This window comes from Bos mutus, chromosome 1 (genome assembly GCF_027580195.1).
Source record: "Bos mutus isolate GX-2022 chromosome 1, NWIPB_WYAK_1.1, whole genome shotgun sequence".
NCBI classification, from domain to species: Eukaryota; Metazoa; Chordata; class Mammalia; order Artiodactyla; family Bovidae; genus Bos; species Bos mutus.
Genome location: NC_091617.1, coordinates 1,379,649 through 1,395,820, shown reverse-complemented (window position 1 = coordinate 1,395,820; position 16,172 = coordinate 1,379,649).

Genomic DNA, 16,172 nt, shown 5'->3' with positions numbered 1-16,172 from the left:
ATGTCCCAACTCCAAGCTCCACTTGTTGTTTAGTTGCTAAGTCGTGTCCAACTTTTTGCAACCCTGTGGACTATAGCCTGCCATGCTCTTCTATCTGTGGGATTTCCCAGGCAAGAATACTGGAGTGGGTTGCCAAGCTCCAGAAAACGAGGTTAATTCTTCTATCCCCTCTTTTTTTTTTAAGGTAGGCTTTTACACCCGCCAAGCTAATGCTGCACTGAGTTTAACAAGAAAAGGATGAATGCCAGCCCCAGGAAGAACAGCCCTGCAAGGGTCGCAGCCTTCAGATTTTGAGAGACAGGGGGGTGTTGGTATACTGGCCAACCTGAGGATGCCAGACTGTAGAGGTGTGGGTGTGCTGGGTTGCAGGTGCCATGCAAGACTGAATTGGTGGAAGAGGCCAAAGCAGAGATGCTGAGAGTGTCTACCGATCTGTCTGGTGTCATTCTGTGCAGCCCCTGTGGTGGGCTGAATAATGGTCCCCAAATTTGCCCACATCCTAATCCCCACAGCCTATGTATATGTTATCTTACTTGGCAAAATGGACTTTGCAGGTGTGATTAGGTTAAGGATCTTGAGATGGGGAGATTTTCCTCAATTATATGGGTATCCAATGTATGCAGAGTACATCATGAGAAACGCTGGGCTGGAAGAAGCACAAGCTGGAATCAAGATTGCCTGGAGAAGTATCGATAACAGGTATGCAGATGACACCACCCTTATGGCAGAAAGTGAAGAAGAACTCAAGAGCCTCTTGATGAAAGTGAAAGAGGAGAGTGAAAAAGTTGGCTTAAAGCTCAACACTCAGAAAACAAAGATCATGGCATCCGGTCCCATCACTTCATGGCAAATGGATGGGGAAACAGTGGCTGACTTTATTTTGGGGGCTCCAAAATCACTGCAGATGGTGACTGGAGCCATGAAATTAAAAGACGCTTGCTCCTTGGAAGGAAAGTTATGACCAACCTAGACAGCATATTGAAAAGCAGAGACATTACATTGCCAACAAAGGTCCATCTAGTCAAGGCTATGGTTTTGCCAGTTGTCATGTATGGATGTGAGAGTTGGACTGTGAAGAAAGCTGAGTGCCAAAGAACTGATGCTTTTGAACTGTGGTGTTGAAGAAGACTCTTGAGAGTCCCTTGGACTGCAAGGAGGTCCAACGAGGCCATCCTAAAGGAGATCAGTCCTGGGTGTTCACTGGCCCACCTGATGCATAGAGCTGATTCATTTGAAAAGACTCTGATGCTGGGAAAGATTGAGGGTGGCAGGAGAAGGGGATGACAGAGGATGAGATGGCTGGATGGCATCACTGACTCGATGGACTTGAGTCTGAGTGAACTCCGGGAGTTGGTGATGGACAGGGAGGCCTGGTGTGCTGCGATCCATGGGGTCGCAAAGAGTCAGACACGACTGAGCATGAACTGAACTGAACCCAATGTAATCATAAGGATCCTTATAAGGAATGGGGTGGGGCAGGAGTGTCAGAAAAGGGTCTGTGTTCGTTGATGGAGGTATGAATAAAGAAAATGTGGTATATATACAATGGAATATTATTCAGCTGTAAAAAAAGAAGGAGATCCTCCCATGTGTGACAACCTGGATGGGCCTTGAAGGTACCATGTCAGGTGAAATAAGTCAAACATAGAAAGACACCATATGATCTCAATTATATATAAAATCTTCAAAAAGAAGAAGAAGAAGAAAGAAAAAACTGAACCCATAAGTACAGAGAACAGATTGGTGGTTTTCAGAGGCAGGGGGTGGGGTGAAACTTGTGAGGGCGATCAGAAGGTACAAACATCCAGTTTTAAAACAATTAAGTCTTCAGGACATAATGTGCAGGTAGCTATAGTTAATAATATGGTATTACATACTTAAAAGTTGCTGAGAGTAGATCTTAAAAGTTCTCATCACAAGAAAGAAATTCTATAACTGTGTGGTGATGGATATTAAGTAGATTTACTGTAGAGGTCATTTTGCAACATATACAAATATTGAATATTATGTTGAATGCATATCCTAATATATGAAAAGCCTTAACAAATAGATCTATGATGGTATTGCTGTTGTTGTCAGTCGTGTCTGGCTCTTTGCGACCCCATGGACTGCAGCACACCATGCCTCCCTCTCCTTCACCAGCTCCCGGAGCTTGCTCAAACTCATGTCCCTTGAGTCGGTGATGCCATCCAACCATCTCATCCTCTGCCGCCCCCTTCTCCTCCTGCCTTCAGTCTTTCCCAGCATCAGGGTCTTTTCCAATGAGCCAGCTCTTCGCATCAGGTGGCCAAAGGATTGGCGCTTCAGCTCCAGCACCAGAGACTGGAGAGAGTTGCAGACACTACAATGCTGGCTTTAAAGGCAGAGGAATACAAGCCAAGGAATGCAGGCAGCCTCTAGAAGTGGGAAAAGGCAAGGAAACTGATTTCCCCTAGAATCTCCAGAAGGAAGGCAGCCCTGTTAACCTGTTGTGGACTTCCAGCTTCTGTTGTTGTTGTTCAGTCTCTAAGTCTGTTTGCGACCCCATGGCCTGCAGCATGCCAGGTTTCTCTGTCCTTCACAATCTTTTGAAATTTGCTTGATTTCATGCCCATTAAGCCACTAAGTTTGGGAAAATTTCTTACCACATCAATAAGAAAGTCATGCAGCTCCCAAGAAGAGGGGATCCCAGGCAGGATTCCACATGGAGAGGAGGGGCTCTTGGGTCAACCATCTGAGAGCTCAGAGGTCCCAGCCTGGGTCCATGCATCATTGGAATCATCGATGGAAGGAATGAAAGCCCCTAGAACGGACTCGCCAATTCACAAAGCCCCAGGGGAATCATTCATTTGCCCTCAGGAAGGCTTCCCAGATGGGTTAAAACATCAGGTTTCTTTACTTGTGGCTGGAACTGTATTCCCTCCATGTGGCAATGCAGTTCTGACCCAGAAATGCTGACTGGCAACTTCTGAGTGACTTGTAGAACAGGAACTGCATTACCTGGGACTTAGTTCTTCAGAGGAGATTATATCCTGACAGCCCAAGCACTAACTTCCAAAAATGTGCCTATTGCTGTTCCCTAAATAATCTGTGTAAAGTGAGAGGGGCCTCCACTGAACAGAAGCCAGGTGACTTATTCACTTGAGTTCCTGACACCTGTTTTATGAGCTCTTCTATACACATTGTCATAGCCAGAGATCAAGACCCTTTGTCTTAGCCCAGGCCACCATAACAAAATACCATAAGACTAGGTAGTTCCTAAAGGAAATCAATCTTGAATATTCATTGGAAGGACTAATGCTGAAGCTCCAATACTTTGGCCACCTGATGAGAGGAGTGCCTCACTGGGAAAAAAAACCCCCAATGCTGGGAATGATTGAGGGCAGGAGAAGGGGGCAACAGAGGATGAGATAGTTGGATGGCATCACCGACTCAATGGGCACGAGTTTGAGCAAACTCCAGGAGGTAGTGAAGGACAGGGCAGCCTGGCGTGCTTCAGTGCATGGGGTCGCAAAGAGTAGGATGTGACTTGGCAACTGAACAGCAACAGGTGGTTTAAACAACTGAAACTGTCCCAGCTGTGGGGCTGGAAATCTGTGACCAGGGTATCAGCATGGTTGGGTTCTGGTTAGAGCTCTCTTCCTGGTATGAAATGTGAAATAAAATGAAGTTATGTCAAGAGGTTTTTTAAAAGGAAACTAGGAGGCCATTAAAGAGGTTGACCTTTACACTCATCTGCACCAGGTGGAATCATGAACTTTTGAACTGGGAAACCATAAATATTCCAAGCACTCTGCAAGAACACCCACAACTTGTCACAGGAAGCAACCCTTACTCCCTTGAGTGAGAGCCTTAGCACTCAATGTTGTTTAGCCAAGACTAGCTTCTGCTTCCAACTCTTAATTAAAATTCTTTGTAATTCAAGCTTCTTCCTTTGCCTTTAAAAGCCCCTGACTTTTAGTCTCTAGTAAGAGACTCTTTGGAGAAGGCAATGGCACCCCACTCCAGCACTCTTGCCTGGAAAATCCCATGGACGGAGGGGCCTGGTGGGCCGCAGTCCATGGGGTCACTAAGAGTCAGACACGACTGAGCAACTTCACTTTCATGTTTCACTTTCATGCACTGGAGAAGGAAATGGCAACCCACTCCAGTGTTCTTGCCTGGAGAATCCCAGGGACGGGGGAGCCTGGTGGGCTGCCATCTCTGGGGTCGCACAGAGTCAGACACGACTGAAGCGACTTAGCAGCAGCAGCAAGACACTGTTTAAAAATGCTGCTGGAATCTGTGTGCTCTGAATTGCAAGTCTTTGATCCCAAATAAACATTTTTTGCTTGATTAATGCCTGATAGGTTTATTTAGGTTGACACTGGCTTATAGAAAAGTCATTAGTCTCACCATAGGCGCCCCCCCATCCGCAGGGCCCCACCTAACCCTAATTAATTTCCACAGGCCCCGCCTCCAAATTCTATCCCGGTGTGGGTTGGGTGGAGAGGATGGAGGGTTGGGGTTTTTATGTATGAGTTTGGAAAGGACACATTCAGTCCGTAACACCTCTCTAAAAACAGACACAAAGAGAAGAAAGGTCTTTGTTTCTCCCAGACAAACAGTATACATCTGACAAGAGGTTCCAGTATTTTTGTTGTTCAGTTGATAAGTCCTGGTAAGTTCAACGTTCAGTGACCAAGTCCTTTCAACCCCATAAACAGCAGCAAGCCAGGCTCTCCTGTCCTTCACTATCTCCCAGAGTTTGCTCAAACTCATGTGCAGGAAGTCAGTGATGCTATCTAACCATCTCATCCTCTGCCTCTCCCTTCTCCTCCTGCCCTCAATCTTTCCCAGAGTCAGGGTCTTTTCCAATGAGTCAGTTCTTCACATCAGGTGGCCAAAGTACTGGAGCTTCAGTCCTTCCCATGAATATTCAGGGTTGATTTCCTTTAGGACTGATTGGTTTGATCTCCTTGCTGTCCAAGGGAACCTCAAGAGTCTTCTCCAGCATCCTAATTTGAAAGCATCAATTCTTTGGTGCTCAGCCTTCTTTATGGTCCAATCCTCACATCCATACACAACTACTGGAAAAACCGCAGCTTTGACTATATGGACCTTTTTTGGCAAAGTGATGTTTTTGCTCTTTAATACACTGTCTAGCTTCCCTTCCAAGGAGCAAGCATCTTTTAATCTCAGTAGTTCCAGTATACATTTTGCAAACACAAAGAGTAACAGTATCAAATTAGAATACATGTCTCAAAAAAAATCAAATATATGTTTTAAAACAAAAGGAATCCGTGAACAAGGTAAAGAATATATCTGAAAGGATATTCATATAAATGTTTACAGAGAAAGAGAATTAGAATAATATGTGTTTTTTTTTCTCCTTAGTTTTCATTTTAAAGCTTTAGTTATAAATTAGGTATGATAGAAAACTCACTAGTTTATAAAAGTCAGTTGAAATAAATCGTTTACTCATTTGGATGACTAAAGCCTTTCAGTATTTGTTCAAGTCTTTCAAAATCTGTATTTGCGTTTGGCAAGCAATTTTAAGGAGGCTGATTATTAGAATTTGGGCTAGAGAGACCTTTTAGCAGTTTGTGTTTCCAAAGACTTCTTTCCCTTTTTTTTTTCAGTCTTTCTTCCCCAAAAGATTTATTACAATGAAAATAAGCATTTATAAGAGTGAAATAATGAACTGTAAAAGAATTAAGACTCAAGTAAATAACAAAATCTTTTGGTGTCTCAGTTATAGGCCAGCTAGGTGGAATAATATGTGTTAACTTTTAGGACACATAACATAAAATTCTTTTGATTATATGGGGCTGATTTCCCTCATGAGTATTTTTTTAATGTCTTCAAGTGATTTCCACCCCCTCGTTGTTGTTTTTTTTTTCTTTTCATTGAGGTATAGTTGCTTTACAATGTTGCACTACTTTCTGCTGTACCACAAAGTGAATCCCTCATGAGAAATCACTGAAAAACTGAGATGTGAGGGGGAACTCCTGGTGGTTCTTAGATGTAAAATTTTTCAAGATTTTTCAGCTCAGAGAAGGAGACTTGGCTGAGACTAACAGGACAGTGATGGGGGCTGGGATCTGGAGTTTTCTAGAAGGGGCAGGACTGATAAGACTGAGAACTTCCCAGATATACTAAGGGTGCTCAAAACGTGCTGCGTGGGGACTTCCCTAGCGCTCCAGTGGCTAAAAACCTGCCGGCCAATGCAGGAGACATGGGTTTGATCCCTGGTCTGGAAGGATCTCACGTGTCTCAGGGCAACTAATTCTGTGCACCACAGCTACTGAGCCCATACTCAGGCCTTGCTCCAGAGTCCACGTTGCTCAGCTGGTAAAGAATTCGCCTGCAGTGCAGGAGACCCCAGGTTGATTCCTGGGTCGGGAAGATCTGCTGGTCAAGGGTAGGCTACCCACTCCAGTATTGTTGGGCTTCCCTGGTGGTTCAGCTGGTAAAAAAAAAAAAAAAAAAAAAAAAAAATCTGCCTGCAATGCAGGAGATCTGGATTTGATCCCTGGGTTGGGAAGATTCCCCTGGAGAAGGGAAAGGCTACCCACTCCAGTATTCTGCCTGGAGAATTCCATGGATTGGATAGTCCATGGGGTCACAAAGAGTCGGACACAACTGAGCGACTTTCACTTCACTGCACTTCCATGCACTGCAACTAGAGAAAGTGTGAGTGTAGCAAAAAAGACCCAGAGCAGCCAAAAATCAATCAATAAATATTAAAAACATCAAGCACAACAGTGCTGAGCAGAACAATCACTGCCCTGACCTCAAAGGCTTGCGATGAGGTGGAGAGATGCCCAAAGCAGGATCTCTTATAGGAGGGTGTAGGCCTGATTCCCAAAAAGCGCAGGCGGCTGCGATGGGTGCTCTAAAGTGCAGGCGGCTGCGCGCTAAGCGCAGCCGAGAGGAGCCACCCCACGTCCGAGGTCAGGGGCAGAAGCCAGGAGGACCCCATGCCCTAAGGGCGGCGGCCAAGAGGAGTTACCCCACGTCCGAGGTCAAGGGCAGTGGCCTAGAGTACTAGACTGCGACGGCGCAGGAATGGCCCAGAGGAGCTACCCTGCGTCCGAGGTCAGGTGGGGGCAGCCGAGAGGAGATACCCAGTGTCCGAGGTCAGGGGTGGCGACGAGAGGAGTTACCCCGCGTCCGAGGTCAGGGGCAGCGGCCGGGAGGACATACCCCACGCCCCAAGTCCCAGACCAGGGGCAGCGGGCTGAAGGAGCTACCCCACGCCCCTAAGCCCGAGGCCAGGGGCGGTGGCCGGGAGGACCAACCCCATGTCCAAGGAGCCGTGGCTGCGCGGGCGCAGGAGGGCCTAGAGGAGCTATCCCACGTTGAAGGTCAGGAAGGGCGGCGGTGAGGAGATAACCCCTGGTCCAAGGTAAGGAGCAGTGGCTGCCCTTTGCTGGAGCAGCCGTGAAGAGATACCCCATGCCCAAGGTAAGAGAAACCCAAGTAAGACGGTAGGTGTTGCAAGAGGGCATCAGAGGGCTAACACACTGAACCCATACTCACAGAAAACTAGTCAATCTAATCACACTAGGACCACAGCCTTGTCTAACTCAAACTAAGCCATGCCCATGGGGCAACCCAAGACGGGCGGGTCGTGGTAGAGAGATCTGACAGAATGTGGTCCACTGGAGAAGGGAATGGCAAACCACTTCAGTATTCTTGCCTTGAGAACCCCGTGAACAGTATGAAAAGGCAAAATGATAGGATACTGAAAGAGAAACTCCCCAGGTCAGTAGGTGCCCAATATGCTACTGGAGATTAGTGGAGAAATAACTCCAGAAAGAATGAAGGGATGGAGCCAAAGCAAAAACAATACCCAACTGTGCATGTGACTGGTGATAGAAGCAAGGTCCGATGCTATAAAGAGCAATATTGCATAGGAACCTGGAATGTCAGGTCCACGAATCAAGGCAAATTGGAAGTGGTCAAACAAGAGATGGCAAGAGTGAATGTCGACGTTCTAGGAATCAGCGAACTGAAATGGACTGGAATGGGTGAATTTAACTCAGATGACCATTATATCTACTACTGCGGGCAGGAATCCCTCAGAAGAAATGGAGTGGCCATCATGGTCAACAAAAGAGTCCAAAATGCAGTACTTGGATGCAATCTCAAAAACGACAGAATGATCTCTGTTCGTGTCCAAGGCAAACCATTCAATATCACAGTAATCCAAGTCTATGCCCCAACCAGTAACGCTGAAGAAGCTGAAGTTGAACGGTTCTATGAAGACCTACAAGACCTTTTAGAACTAACACCCAAAAAAGATGTCCTTTTCATTATAGGGGACTGGAATGCAAAAATAGGAAGTCAAGAAACACCTGGAGTAACAGGCAAATTTGGCCTTGGAATATGGAATGAAGCAGGGCAAAGACTAATAGAGTTTTGCCAAGAAAATGCACTGGTCATAGCAAACACCCTCTTCCAACAACACAAGAGAAGACTCTACACATGGACATCACCAGATGGTCAACACCGAAATCAGACTGATTATATTCTTTGCAGCTAAAGATGGAGAAGCTCTATACGGTCAGCAAAAACAAGACCAGGAGCTGACTGTGGCTCAGACCATGAACTCCTTATTGCCAAATTCAGACTTAAATTGAAGAAAGTAGGGAAAACCGCTAGACCATTCAGGTATTACCTAAATCAAATCCCTTATAATTATACAGTAGAAGTGAGAAATAGATTTAAGGGCCTAGATCTGATAGATAGAGTGCCTGATGAACTATGGAATGAGGTTCGTGATATTGTACAGGAGACAGGGATCAAGACCATCCCCATGGAAAAGAAATGCAAAAAAGCAAAATGGCTGTCTGGGGAGGCCTTACAAATAGCTGTGAAAAGAAGAGAAGTGAAAAGCAAAGGAGAAAAGGAAAGATATAAACATCTGAATGCAGAGTTTCAAAGAATAGCATGAAGAGATAAGAAAGCCTTCTTCAGCGATTAATGCAAAGAAATAGAGGAAAACAACAGAATGGGAAAGACTAGGGATCTCTTCAAGAAAATCAGAGATACCAAAGGAACATTTCATGCAAAGATGGGCTCGATAAAGGACAGAAATGGTATGGACCTAACAGAAGCAGAAGATATAAAGAAGAGATAGCAAGAATACACAGAAGAACTGTACAAAAAAGATCTTCACGACCCAGATAATCACGATGGTGTGATCCCTGACTTAGAGCCAGACATCCTGGAATGTGAAGTCAAGTGGGCCTTAGAAAGCATCACTATGAACAAAGCTAGTGGAGGTGATGGAATTCCAGTTGAGCTATTCCAAATCCTGAAAGATGATGCTGTGAAAGTGCTGCATTCAATGTGCCAGCAAATTTGGAAAACTCAGCAGTGGCCACAGGACTGGAAAAGGTCAGTTTTCATTCCAATCCCAAAGAAAGGCAATGCCAAAGAATGCTCAAACTACCGCACAATTGCACTCATCTCACACGCCAGTAATATAATGCTCAAAATTCTCCAAGCCAGGCTTCAGCAATATGTGAACTGTGAACTTCCTGATGTTCAAACTGGTTTTAGAAAAGGCAGGGGAACCAGAGATCAAATTGCCAACATCTGCTGGATCATGGAAAAAGCAAGAAAGTTCCAGAAAAGCATCTATTTCTGCTTTATTGATTATGCCAAAGCCTTTGACGGTGTGCATCACAATAAACTGTGGAAAATTCTGAAAGAGATGGGAATACCAGACCACCTGATCTGCCTCTTGAGAAATTTGTATGCAGGTCAGGAAGCAACAGTTAGAACTGGACATGGAACAACAGACTGGTTCCAAATAGGAAAAGGAGTTCGTCAAGGCTATATGGTCACCCTGTTTATTTAACTTATATGCAGAGTACATCATGAGAAACGCTGGACTGGAAGAAACACAAGCTGGAATCAAGATTGCTGGGAGAAATATCAATAACCTCAGATATGCAGATGACACCACCCTTATGGCAGAAAGTGAAGAGGAACTAAAAAGCCTCTTGATGAAAGTGAAAGAGGAGAGTGAAAAAGTTGGCTTAAAGCTCAACATTCAGAAAACGAAGATCATGGCATCCAATCCCATCACTTCATGGGAAATAGATGGGGAAACAGTGGAAACAGTGTCAGACTTTATTTTTCTGGGCTCCAAAATCACTGCAGATGGTGACTGCAGGCATGAAATTAAAAGACGCTTACTCCTTGGAAGGAAAGTTATGACCAACCTAGATAGCATATTGAAAAGCAGAGACATTACTTTGCCAACAAAGGTTCATCTAGTCAAGGCTATGGTTTTTCCTGTGGTCATGTATGGATGTGAGAGTTGGACTGTGAAGAAGGCTGACAGCTGAAGAATTGATGCTTTTGAATTGTGGTGTTGGAGAAGACTCTTGAGAGTCCCTTGGACTGCAAGGAGATCTAACCAGTCCATTCTGAAGGAGATCAGCCCTGGGATTTCTTTGGAAGGAATGATGCTAAAGCTGAAACTCCAGTACTTTGGCCACCTCATGCAATGAGTTGACTCATTGGATAAGACTCTGATGCTGGGAGGGATTGGGGGCATGAGGAGAAGGGGACGCCAGAGGATGAGATGGCTGGATGGCATCACTGACTCGATGGACGTGAGTCTCAGTGAACTCCAGGAGTTGGTGATGGACAGGGAGGCCTGGCATGCTGCGATTCATGGGATGGCAAAGAGTCGGACACGACTGAGTGACTGATCTGATCTGATTTGATCTGAGGCCTGATTCTGCTTTGCTAATGGTGTCAATGATGACTCATCAGAGGCTCTGGTGACACCACCCAGCTGCACTGAGCTGATTCACAGCAGCCACTGCCTCATCTAGGCCTGTCTCTTAATGAGCCACTCTTATTCCTGTCCAACCTACCTACCAGGTTCTTCCTGGAAGTCTGCAGGACCCAGGTGGCAAGTTTACACATGGAAGGATAATGATATGATCTCAGCCTTCCCAGAAAACAGAGATCCATCTGAGTTCCTCTGAATTAGTTATACAAACCCTGTCCAGAAAATCAGTGGAGACATCTCCTGCCAGCCCCTCCCAGTTCCCACGGGCAGCTTCCAGAAGGCCTGGGCCCCTTTTTTGGGCTTTCCCAAGGGACTCGCCAGAGGCAGGAATATTAAAGCTTTGATATTTACATAATATGTAGGTGTAACTTCTCCTTTTATAGGGGTTCAAAGGACATGCACATTTCCTTCTCTCTGCACTCTCTCTTCTTGCCAAATTTTCAGGTATTCATTTCCTGTTTCCCAGAGGAGGGAAATGCAGAGTATCACGTTTTAAAATAGTTACCCTGGCAAGGGAAGGAAGAGAGAAGAAAATAGTCTGACTTCTTCGGATGGAGTTTTTGCCATGGCCCCACCGGGGAAGCAGAAAGGCAACACTAGCAGGGAATGGAATGGAAGGCGCTGTGGCCCTCGATGGACACAGTGAGTGTTGCAGGGAGGACGCCAATTCTGACTCCATAAGTAGAACTTCTTCTTTGACTCGCCTTTCGTTGCTTCGGTTTCCATAATCATGCAGAACGGTTTGCCTCGGAGAGGTAAACCGTCTGCCTGACTGTTGAACTAAGGCGCTTCTGTTCAGAACCCTGTCCACCTGCGGATGGCAGGAAGGACGAATTAACACATCCCCTGCCCTGAGGCTTGCCGCTCTAGGAAATGTTTGCTAGATTCTTGGCCTTTTAACTTTGCATCCTCACCACCCCCTCACGTCTAATCTATAAAAGAACCTGGCCTCCAGACCCCAATAAGATGGTTATTTTGAGGTGCTAGCCTTCCGGCTCTCTGATTAAAGTCTCTTCCCTGCCTCAACACCTCGTCTCTCAGATACACTGGTCTATTGTGCGGCGAGCAGAGCAAGCTTGGACTCCATGAGGAGACAGGACGGGGTCACTAGAGACCCAGCTGAATGTATCCTTTTACTTCTGTGCCAGTTCCCCTGATCCTACTGCTGGAATTTCTTGGCTCAGAGGACACCCCGTCAAGCAATGGTCAGGGCCTACTTCGAGTTTGGAGCTCTTGCTGCTCGGTTTGACTGACAGGGGCACTCACCTGCCCACACTCTGAAGGTGTCTGTCTCAGCAGGGATCCACCGTGACACGAGACGCTGTGCAGCAGTAGAAGATGCTAAACTGGGACAGCGACAAAGTCCTCAAGAAGTGGAAGCTCAGACAAGAAATGGAGGTTTAGAACTTAGATTGTGGGTTTGGGGAGGGAGGAAGCAGGGAGAAGTTAAGGAAATAAGAGGGGTGCGCAGGCGGGGCAGACAGAGTAGGAAGAAAAGTAGAGCACACTCAGCTTTTAAGAAGTTCGTCTTCAAAGACTCACGGATGGTGGTGGTGTTCAGTTGCTAAGTTGTGTCCGATTCCTTGCAACTCCATGGACTGCAGCACACCAGGCTTCCAGGTCCTTCACCATCTCCCAGAGCTTGCTCACATTCATGCGCATTGAGTCGGTGATGCCATCCAACCATCTCATCCTCTGTCTCCCCCTTCTTTCTCCTTCTGCCTTCGATCTTTTTCCCTGCATCAGCGTCTTTTCCAGTGAGTTGGCTCTTCGCATCAGGTGGCCAAAGTGTTGGAGCTTCAGCTTCAGCATCAGTCCCTCCAATGAATATATGGGACTGATTTCTTTTAGGATTGATTGGTTTGATCTTCTTGTTGTCCAAGGGACTCTCAAGTGTCTTCTCCAACACCACAGTTCAAAAGCATCAATTCTTTGGTGGATGCTGGATGGATGGTGGAGGAGGGATAAATTAGGAGTATGGGATTCACAGATATACACTACCATATAGAAAACAGATAAACAAGAAGGATTTACTGGGACTTCCCTGGTTGTCCAGTGGTTAACACTCTGAGCTTCCAATGCAGGTGACATGGGTTTGATCCCTGCTCTGGGAACTAAGATACCACATGCCACGTGGAAGATGCCCCCCCCCCAAAAAAAGATCTGCTGTATAGCACAGGAAACAATATTCATTATCTTGCAATAACCTAAAATGGAAAAGAATAGAAAAAAAAGAATATATATGTGTATTTGAATCACTTTGCTGTATACCTGCAACTAACACAACATTGCAAATCAAGTATACTTCACTTTTAAACATCCTTAAAGTCTCACGATAGAAAAGCAGGATCTTGTTGGTGAGCCTCAAAAGTATGACGGGGGTGGTCAGAGCCAGGTTTGATTGGGGGAATTGAAAAGGCACGATGAGAAGTTTGGCCTGAGATGCAAAGGGCTCCAGTGCTAGCCAGGACTGGCTAGGAGTGCACCCCTAGGTGCTGTGTAATTTGGGAATATGATCAGTTAGATTTTGATCAGAGAAACAAAACCACCCTGCAATGTGTGTGTGTGTGACTTGATGTTAAGAAATCATGGGAGGGACTTCCCTGGTGGTCCAGTGGCTAAGATCTTACATCCCAATGCATGGGGCCTGGGTTCGATCCCAGGTCAGGGAACTAAATCCCACATGCCACAATTAGAGAGTTTAATGCTACAACTAAAGATCCCTCATGCCACTGTGCTGTGTGCTCAGTCGCTCAGTCCTGTCCAACTCTTTGCGACCCCGTGAACTGCAGCCCGCCAGGCTCCTCTTTCCATGGGGATTCTCCAGGCAAGAATACTGGAGTGGGTTGCCATGCCTTTCTCCAGGGGATCTTCCCAACCCAGGGGTCGAACCCAGGTGTCCCTCATCGCTGGCAGATTCTTTACCCATTGAGCCACCAGGGACACCCACAACAAAGATCAAGGACCCCACGTGCCATAACTAAGACCCGGCACAGTCAGATAAAGAAAGAACTATTTTACAAATAAATAAATCAGGGAAGTTGGCTACATAATCTGTGTAAGACTTTTTTTTTTTCTGTATCTGGTGCTGCAGTCTGGGCAGGAGGGGGAAGAGAAGGTGGACGAAAGGAGGCGGGTACAAGGACATGCTCAACCCACCATCAGTCTCTCACTATCTCCAAGTCTCCAGCAGGGTGCCTTGCAGGAAAAGGGGATGCTTTTGTCAGGGAGCTAAATGGGCACCTGGCTCAGGAGACAGGGAAGCCATAGCAGCAGATGCTGGAGGAAACGTCGAGACTGGCTACCTCCCTGTTCTACAGGACACCAGTAGATAAGCCACAATACTGTGAGCAGCAGCAATCCCTCTCGCCCTGCCCCAGTCTCCTGAGAGGAGAATGGCCACATTCTACCTTCTAAATCCTGTTAAAAAAAAAAAAAAAAATCCGCTGCTCCATGCTAATTCAGAACTCTGCAAGAAGGGAATTTGAGGAAAAGCAGTTTTGGCTTAGCTCAATGCATACTGTCATGGCAGTCGGAGGGCGGTTGGAAAGGAATTTTCAGACACACAGCATTTCAGGGGGGAATGAGTGTATTAAGAACAAAGAGCAGAGATAAGGGCACTTTGAGCACAGTGGGGCAACCTCCTAATAGACCAAGGAGAGTCGACACATTTCCTGGGTTAGCTGCCAGTTCTTACAGCCTCAAGACCAAGAAAATTCCTGGTGGAAGGTTGGTTAGGGCGCCTACAGTGAGCACTACTGTGGGCATTTTTGCCTAATATGGGGTCAGGATGCCTGCTGGGGGACTTTTGGCAACAGTTACAAAGGGGCTCAGTCCTTTCCAGAGATGGTGCTGCTTGTGGCTCTACTTCTGTGGCCTTGGTACAGGACTCCATGATAGTATATGCTCAGTCATGTCTGACTTTTTGCAACCCCATGGACTATAGCCCTCCAGGCTCCTCTGTCCATAGGATTCTCCAGGCAAGAACACTGGACTGGGTTGCCATACCCTCCTCCAGGGGATCTTCCTGACCCAAGGATCGAACCTGCTTCTCTTACGTCTCCTGCATTGGCAGGCGGGTTCTTTACCACTAGCGCCAACTGGGAAGCCTTAAGACGCCACAGATACCATATAAATTCACCTCAAGGCAAGTTACTTAATTCTTCTCGGTGTCCTCATCTGTGACACGGCAATCATGGCAGCCCGAAGTGGTAAAACACATGCAGAAGCACCCAAGCCATCAACCAATGTGGGCTTCTTTCTCCACCCCTCTCCCACCCTCCTGAGGGCGGGGAGGGCAGCATCTCTAGATTATTCATATAAGGAAAACATTTCAGGAAGATCAGCAGGTCAGAAGGTAGCAGATTAACGGAAAGGAATGAGGCAATTCAGGTTTTGTAAGGCTGAAATTTGTTTGTTCATATAATACCCGTAAAGAATACCCAACTAAGAGTATAAAGTCAGGCACAAAAGTGTTCACTTCGCATTACAAAATAAATCACAAGTTACACATTTTTAAAGCTGCTGAATACCACTAACGTTGCAAAAATTCCGGAAAATAGAATACCTGTGTTAGTTAACCGCCTGACATACCTCTTTAACGCTCTTTTGGGCTTCCCTGGCAGTTCAGTGGTTAAGACTGTGCTTCCACTTCAGGGTTCGATACCTGGTGGGAGAACTAAGATCCTGCATTTCCCAAGGCATGGCCCCAAAATACTCTTTTATCTACACATTTGATTGTGTAATTGTGGCCTCTACATGCAACAATCCTTTAAAATACGCTCTAGGGAATTTTCTGGCGGTGCAGTGCTTAGGACTCCATTGCAGGGGGCAAGGGTTCAATCCCTGGTCAGGGAACCAAGGTCCTGCAAGGAGGCATGCAGCGCAGCCAAAAAATTAATAATAATATTTAAAAATAAATACATAAATATGCTGTATAGAAAGAACAAAATGTTAATTCAGTCTTTTCCTCTAGAATGATTTAATCAAAATGTTTCTTCGTATTGACAGTTTAGAAAAGTGTCTTTTAACTTCACAATGCTACTGCTGTATCATGTCAAGACAGTTCTGGAAAACACCACAGGCACCCCAACACCATCCTGCATGGTCTAGAAGTGTGTTAAAGGAGAAGTTGATGAGGAAAGAGACAGATGTCTGAACGACTGTGGTTAAAAGCTCTTACTTGGCAGATTTCACAAAAGCATATGACCAAGTGCGGGGAGTCCCTTCTACGGCCGTGGACGAGGTTGTGGAAAGGAGAGCCTCTGAGGTGTTTGCTTTCAGTGGTTTCTCAGTAAACCTGCCTCCAAAGGGGAGCCAGAGGGTCACCCACTTACAAAGGTTACACCCAATAAACTCAGCTCTGACATGATGCTCTGGCTGGGCAGAGATG